The following is an 8,956-nucleotide window of genomic DNA, read 5'->3' on the forward strand; positions in this document are numbered from 1 at the left end:
ATTTCGAACAGCACTCGCCGTCCTGTTAAACACCTTCTGAGACAGCAGTTTAGCCCGTTTCGAACACAGCCACAGTCTATGATGATTATACAAATGGGATTACACAATAAAATTTTATACAAATGTATAAAGAAATACTGAAATACTTTAAATTATAACAGAATAAAACAATAAAATAAGATAAATAAAATAGAACGGGTTGGTTGCTCAGTTAATCAGAAGACCTGCGGTTTGACGCCACAGCTCCTCCACTCTGCATGTCAAAGAGTCCTTGGGTAAGATAGTGGAACCCAAATTGCTCCTGATGGCTGTGCCATCGGTGTGTAAATGTTAATTTCTGTTTCTGATGAGCAGTTGGCTATCAGTGTATAAATTTGTGTAAATGGGTGAATGGGAACTAGTGTAAAAACACTTTGGATTGTGGGAAGACTAGAAAGGCACTATAAGTACAGACCAGCTACCATTTTCCTTAACTAAATAAATAAATAAATAACGATAAACTACACACAGTTACAGGGCAAAAATATATAAACAAGATCAATTTAATATATGCAAGTTATAATGCAAAAACCTGAGGTAGGTTTATGGAATAAGGGAGTGCAAAGGCTTGTTGATAAACTCAAAATAAATCAGTCCATGACGATATATTCCCATTAAGCGTCCTCATATTTTTTCAGTAGCCTTTCAATCATAATATTTCGTTGTCCATGTTGTTCCCAACCTTCATTTTAATTGCCATCTAATAATGGTGCTGCCATTTTTGGCATTGTTTTAAAAAATGTTTTATGTAAGACAAGTTCTATGCCATCAGAACTTAGGATTGTTAACTTCTAAATTCTTCAGTTAGGATCGTTCTGTAATAGCTTAATTCCTATCATAAAATGTGTTTTTTTTTTTTACTAAATGCAGTTTGGAAACATATTTCTGTCATCTTAAACTGAGATAAAATAGGATGTTTCTTTACAGTTTTTCTCAATTGTTTGCAGTTGCCTGAACTTATTTAGCTAATTGTGCAGTCTGTTGTCAATACCATTAAATCATTTCACATGGTGAAACACAATTTGCAGATCTCACTTAGACTTTTCAGCAGAGCTCTAAACACATTCTGCACTCTAATGCACATGTCATCCATACTGGTAAACACAAGTGGCAACAATCACATACAAATAGAGAACACATGACATTGATCAAACACGACCACTCAAAATTGATTTCACTTGTTTCAAATCAGGTGACACAACCAATATAAGTCAGTTCAGAGAGCAAACAGGTTGCTGAAGGTGGGACGGAGAAGTCTAAGAATGGAAGAAACAACGTGAGAGGACGAGTGAACATTGTGATTTCCCTGTGTTTACAGTACAGTACAGCTCAGTAGATTTTGACTGGTTGCAGGTTCATATCAACAAAGAACAAGAGTTACAGTATCACAGAAACAAAGCAGAGCATAATTTCTGATCAGTTTTGAGCTACTATGATAGAACATGTTTTCATTCATCAAAAGACAATGACGGAAAAATATATGAAACTTGTTTTGAGATTAAAAATGTACTTCTCCCTGAGAACTATATGTTTTGAACAACGTGTTTTCTATTTTTTGGTATATTGTTTTGATAGTGTATATCATTTTGATCGCTTTGCAAGGTGACGTTGGTTGGTCTGTCTGACTCTATGCGGATCAACAGCTGCTCGTGAGATTACTGTAACTATGGTCCAGATATTTATGGTCCCACGAGGATGATTCCTAAAGATTGTGGTGATGCTATGATCTTTTGTCTATCAATGGGTGACGATTTCTCCTTGACAGGTACAGATGTTCAGTTTAACCTGGAACCACATAATGATTATTAAAAAAACAATGAATCCGTTATCACTATTTTTGTTGATACATTTTCTGATTATTGACTAATTGATAGTTTCATAATGGATTTTCAGTAACTGTAGACTATTTCAGCCCAAATCTAAACAAACCAAAAGTATTCACAAGTACATTTTCAAAGAAAATGAAAGATTTATTTTCAGTTATTTGAGAAAAAAACCAAGTTGTCTTTTGAAATTATCTGTTCACAGCCACTTTCCCCTGAATGCTGACCTCCAATATGGCCACCAGAAGACGCAACGCATCACCGGAGAGGATTCCGTTGCAACATCTGCTCCCTGCTGAATCACCGGGCGTATAATACATGTGTTATTCTTATTTTTATTTCCTACAGTAGGTGTGACAACTCGGGTTGAGCTGTTACTGAACTGTGAATAAAGAAGGAGAGATTGCTCTGCCTGCAGGGAGACAGCACACACAAACACAAGCATCCACAATACACCACAGAGGCATCAAACACATCGACACATTCACACAAATCCCAACAAACACACAAACGCACAGACAAATACTCACTCTGATACTGTTCTGCCCTGCAGTCCTAACCAGTTCTTCTAAAGGTGACCCTGTGTGACGCGTAGCACTGACACACTAACAGGGCTTGTGTCATGATGAACAGGGTTGAGACAGATAGACAGAGCATGTATTTGTGCGTGTGCATGTGTGTGTGTGTGTGTGTGCATGTGCAACAAAATGTCCTCACAATAATAGTAAGAACTCCAGCATGAGGACATTTTTTAACCTTCCCCACCAGGGCCAGATTTATAAGTGACAGATACACTCAAAAACAATGCAAACTAGAATCTAAATGATAAAAACCCTGTTTGTTTAGGTTGGTTAGCCAATTATCACTGATGGTCAGAGTTGTTTTACAGGGTGTAAAAGTAGCAGAAGGATTGATATGCAAACTAAAATCATGTCTACATCCATTTAAATGTAACTGTGGGAGTTGAAATCCAGCTCATGCAAGCTTTTTTGGATTGCCTTGCCTTGATATTAAATTGTTTGGTTTTAGCGCTGTTGTTTTTCTTGTGAACCCCAGGAACACTAGTGAGCACTTTGTGAAAGTTAATGTTGGATGCAAAAAAACCCAACTTCTTCTTGTGTCTCGTACTTTATTTGCTTTATTGAGCTGTATTCCACTTTTGAAAATGACGCTATCTTGGCCTAAACTCACTTCTTAAAAGGTCTGTCTGAGGGTTTAGACCTGGGACGTTTCAGAAAGCGGGTTTTGTGAAAACTCAGAGTATGTTCAGCCTGAGATGAGGGGAACTCAGAGACCGAGATCTGATAAACTCCAGATCAGTAACCCTGGCAACTTGCGCTGTGAACCTAAACCCCTCAGGAGGAAGTTTCCTTCAACAAACGCTGAGTTTCTCTCTGACTCCTCCCCTCCTGCGGAGCCTGAAGTGGCTGTATGACATTTCTTTATTCATACTGTCCATATCAAAGCACATATATGAACTCATTTACGTCTTAAGAAACATTTAAAATCCCGGTTAGATAGGCTATTAGTTTTTTACCCAGACACAGTGACTCTGTGGACATAAGGCAGCTGTCAGGTTGCACAGAAACACTTACCGTGGGCTACATTACTGCAGCGATCACTGTTTAAACAAATCAGTAATCTTTCATATTGTAGTCGCACTGATTGAAACATCCATATGGTAGTTATCATGTTGGATATGATGTGAGGATGACTGTGGAGCGGCTGAAACAAAGAAATAGTTTAAAACCAAGATTTTCTTAATGTAACATAGACATCTAAAAACAGTCAGTTTGAACCAAGACACATTTTCCACTGCAAAAGAAATCATTAATAGGCTAACCTACTGGGTCGGACTGTGACTTTACAATCACAGGTCCATGTAGACTAAACTATGTCTTATCTGTTCGATTGATATTTTATATCTTCAGTTATTGCCACCAGCATTTTGTCCCGTCAGGTTCCATCAGGTTCACCATACTCTGAGTTGGCTGAACTCAAGAGTTTCCCACCTCAGGCTCAGTCAGCTCAGGGATAAGCTCAGGGTTTGTTAAGCCTGCTTTCTGAAACAGGGCCCTGTTGTTTTTGGGTTAAGCTTTCACAGGGGAGGATCTATATGGGGGCATAGGCAACTTTTCAGCTCATATAACTGTAATTATAGTATAATTGAGGCTAAAATTGGGTTTTTACTTTTGAAATAAGTTGTGTTTTTCTTTTAATGTTAAAAAACGGTTAGTGGCATCCACTTTTTTATCTGTGTTGGATTACGGTGCTATATTATATATGCATTCATCTGCTCAATGCCTTCACATGATTGACGCAGCCGATCATGCATCGCTGAGATTTATTAGTAATTGTAAAGCTCGCACCCACCACTGTGAGCTGTATTCTCGTGTAGGGTGGTCTGCTCTGACAACACGGAGGCTTTGTCATTGGTATACATTTATATATAAGGCTATTCTTGGTGTGCTACCATCCCATTTATGTTCACTTCTTATGAAAAAAAGTGTCATCACTCTCTCCGTTCTCAAGCTGTTGTCTTGTTTTCTGTCCCACATGTCAGTACTGTGCTGGGTAAAAAGGCCTTTGTTTATTCTGCTCCCTTTACATGGAATTTGCTGCAGAACAACTTAAAACTTAGTAAATTGATTCCTTTAAGTGTTTTTAAGTTGAGAATGAGAATGAGTTGGACTCCCTCACATGTCAATGTTGTTATTGATATTTCATTGTAAGTGCATAATTGGCTTTCATTTGTGTGTCTTTGTACGTATGTAATGATGTGATGTGATTTTGCTGCCTATCTTGGCCAGGTCTCCCTTGCAAAAGAGATTTTTAATCTCAATGGGTTTTTTTCCTGGTTAAATAAAGGATAAATAAAATAAAATAAATAAATAATTGTGAGTTACTGTCACCACCATGTCCCTTGCCTGTCCAAAGCACTGAAACAGTGGCCCATTCGTCTGTTAATGCAACATGAGTCTGAAGTCAAAGACTGGGAGTGTTTTGATTGGATTAGATTAGATCTAAATATCACTCTCTGTTAAATGTTTATTGCTTTGATTGTTTGAAGACAAATTACATGTTCCTATAATGTTAAACATGATTTTCAACCAATACATCCTTTCACACGTTGACTACTACTGTGGGTCAGAGGAGCTGGACTTGGACAGCAGCGTGAGAGGCAAGAGAGAGAGAGAGAGTCAGAGATAACAAACACACAGGGGGAAGAGTTCAGGAAATTAGAGAAAGAGAAGGGGGAGATGAAGACGAGCGGAATATGAGGGATGAAAGTGAGAAAGATGAGACAGAGGAAGAACGAGAGAGAAACTGAAACAGATTAAGGAAGAGATGAAGACAAAGACACAGATGGCCAAAAGCCTTCCACAAATCCAGCTGGACCTCATTGTATGTTTCCTTTCTGCAGTGGTAGAGGAAATACTCAAATCCTTAACTTAAGTAAAAGTACTAACACTACTCGAATTACTCGGTTGCAAATACAGTCAGGAAAATGTACTTTCAGTATTAAAAGTAAGTACTCACTGCCAGTATGGGAGACACTTCACTACCGCCCCCTTTCAGCCCTAAACAAAGCAGCCTCTCCAGACTTTATTAACGAATATCATCGTCATAACAGCGGCAAGGAGTGAGTTTTTTACAAAACAGATAACGTTTCTTTACGCTACCGGCTGAAAAAAAACAAAAAATATAGCAAGTAAATTCCGACATTTAAACAGCTGTTTTTTTGCACATGTTTATAAGAGCAGTATTCAGTATGTTTACAAAATGTTACGTCAAGCGTCAGTTGAATTGAGTTGAGTTTACTAGGGCTGACCCCCAATAGTCGAGCCTGATTCGACTGTCAGTCTCACAGTCAAAAAAGGATCACACCATTTAGGCGATATGGGGGTGCTCAATGTCTGATTTTACATAGAACTACCAGTTTTCTCCCAATAAATGAATACGCAGCCTGTTACAATGTACATTTCAATGTTTAATAATGTAAATAAACATGTAAAAAGAATAAAACTCTCAATAAATGTTTTTAAAGTGTGTAAATAAATCCAAAATTGTAACCCTACCCCTGGATCATCAGTGCGCATGTGTAGGCGTAGCGTGTATATGTGCGGTGGCGGAAAAGGAACGCTTGCTGAAGAGACGGAGCTCCAGCTTCACTGCTGTTGTGCCGAGTTGTCCGCACCTCGCGGGACTTTCTGATAATTTATCACCGGTTGATGAACCACGCAAAGAATATTTTATCGTTTTTAAACAGCCAGCAACTACTTGAAATAGCCCCGCGAGGAACCTCGACGTGCACGCAGCTGCCGGCAGCACGGCGTGCACGCAAAACTCTGCACGAGACTGACAGGCGAGGGGGGGGGGGGGTATTCAATAAGCCTCAGTTTAGCTGGAAATTAACAGTGTAAGTTGAATGAATAGAGACTGCAGCTCTGCAGCTTCTCAAGATTAAAGCAGAGCTACCGTGTGGAACCCCCCCCTACAGTTTACAATACAGGACAATGTTCTTTGCATCTCATTACTGTGACACAATAATGACATCAGCTACTTACAGCTGTGGAAAGAACGCCTCTCTCCCTCGTTCTCCTTTCTTCCTTTAGTTTTTGGCTCTCAGCAGACATGAACAATAAAGTCTGGTGCCGCTGAGCTGCTGCAGAGTCGCGTATTTACGTCAAGGATGGTGCGTTCAGTAACGCTGCGTTACTTGGATTAATAACTGTGATAACACTACTGTTATAGAAAAGCAATTAGGCTAGTTACACTACTAGTTACTGGGAAAAGTAATAATATTAATGAGCAGCTCATTGCAGAAAAATGTCCCCTGAGTTGTTGAGGTTATTTTAAATACATCGTATTAGACTGCAACTCATAAATTTTTTCATTGTCGATTAATGTGCTGATTATTTTATCTATTAATAAATTGAATCGTTTGGTTTGTTAACATTCTGAAAATATTGAGAAATGCCATCACAGTTACCCAAAGTGACACCTAACTGTCTAACCGACAGTCCAAACGTAAAAAAAAAGAAAAACAATAAATTAAAATAATTAAAATAAAAGCAGCCAATAACATTTCAGAAGCTGGAACCATAAAATACGTTTACAAGAAAAATGATTTAAATGACAAATCAAATTGATTTATTGGCTACTATCAACTGTATTATGTTGATGAGGGCACAAGTATAGAAGTACAAATGTGTTTGTGAAAAACCAAAAATGCAGAGTTGAAGAGATGATTGAGATTGAGCGCCAACTATACCTTAACACACGACCTGAATGCTAAACATACCATATATAATGTATAAGGAGATTTTTGACTACTTACTGTAATGAGGTGAACAATACGTGAACACATAGTGACACACTCACATATATAAACACACACACAGAGTGCAGTAGATCCAGAATAGAAACAGCTGCAGGCCTTTACACAGCAGTAACATATAACTAACCCGGCAGCGCGTCACACAGGATTGTATGTGTTTCATGATTACGTACATGTGTGTGATGATATGTCTACATTAATAAGCGCTGTACATCACTGAACGTATGGTTCTGTATCCATTTATCTGTCCGTCTTTGAACTTCTATGTTTGTCAGGACCGTCAAAGTGAGGATTTCTGGTTGTAGAGTTAAGGTTAGAGTCAGTGATTGAAAGTAAATACATTTACTAAAGTACTGCACTTAAGTACATTTTTGAGGTGCTTGTACTTTACTTGAGTGTTTCCATTTTCTGCTACATTATACTTCTACTCCACTACATTTCAGAGAAAATATTTAACTTTTTACTCCACCATTATTTCATTAGCTAATTAGTAAATAAAACTCTATTGTTTTCATAATAATGTAAATTATATTATTTGATTACAATTAAGCCCCTTTGCCACTGCACAGTACCAGCTCGACTCAATTCGCCTTTGTTTGGTTTTCCATTGTAGAAATGTTGCACCAGTAGCTGCTTCCAGGTACTTTTTTTCCTGTCACCTCCGTCGAGGTTCCAAGCGAGCTGAGGCGATACTAAAATGTGACGTGAAAACACAGCAGACTGCTGATTGGTCAGAGAGAATCGTCACTATTCACTGCATCATCATTGCGCCTGACAGAAGCCAGCAACAGGAAGTTTTATATTTTACAGTTTTCATACGTTATTTCATCACTAAATCCACTTCTGAGAAGTTTTGAGGTGACCCGCGGGAGGAGCTGGCGAGCCTCACAGAGCCCTCTGGTTTATATACTGCCAGGTAGCTTAATCTGTAACAATATATTATAATTTATTTGTTGATTACATTTTGCATTATTCATCTGAATCTGCAGGTATTAATAATCTTCAGAGGAAAGTAACTAGTGACTGAAGCTGTTAGCCAAATGCAGTGGAGTAAAAAGTACAATATATACCTCTGAAATGCAGTGGAGTAAAAAGTACAATATTTACCTCTGAAATGTAGTGGAGTAAAAAGTACAATATATACCTCTGAAATGTAGTGGAGTAAAAAGTACAATATTTACCTCTGAAATGTAGTGGAGTAAAAATTACAATATATACCTCTGAAATGCAGTGGAGTAAAAAGTACAATATTTACCTCTGAAATGTAGTGGAGTAAAAAGTACAATATTTACCTCTGAAATGCAGTGGAGTAAAAAGTACAATATTTACCTCTGAAATGTAGTGGAGTAAAAAGTACAATATTTACCTCTGAAATGTAGTGGAGCAAAAAGTACAATATTTACCTCTGAAATGTAGTGGAGTAAAAAGTACAATATTTACCTCTGAAATGTAGTGGAGTAAAAAGTACAATATTTACCTCTGAAATGTAGTGGAGTAAAAAGTACAATATTTACCTCTGAAATGTAGTGGAGTAAAAAGTACAATATTTACCTCTGAAATGTAGTGGAGTAAAAAGTACAATATTTACCTCTGAAATGTAGTGGAGTAAAAAGTACAATATTTACCTCTGAAATGTAGTGGAGTAAAAAGTACAATATTTACCTCTGAAATGTAGTGGAGTAAAAAGTACAATATTTACCTCTGAAATGTAGTGGAGTAAAAAGTACAATATTTACCTCTGAAATGTAGTGGA

This window comes from Micropterus dolomieu, unplaced genomic scaffold, assembly GCF_021292245.1.
Source record: "Micropterus dolomieu isolate WLL.071019.BEF.003 ecotype Adirondacks unplaced genomic scaffold, ASM2129224v1 contig_13842, whole genome shotgun sequence".
Lineage (NCBI taxonomy): Eukaryota > Metazoa > Chordata > Actinopteri > Centrarchiformes > Centrarchidae > Micropterus > Micropterus dolomieu.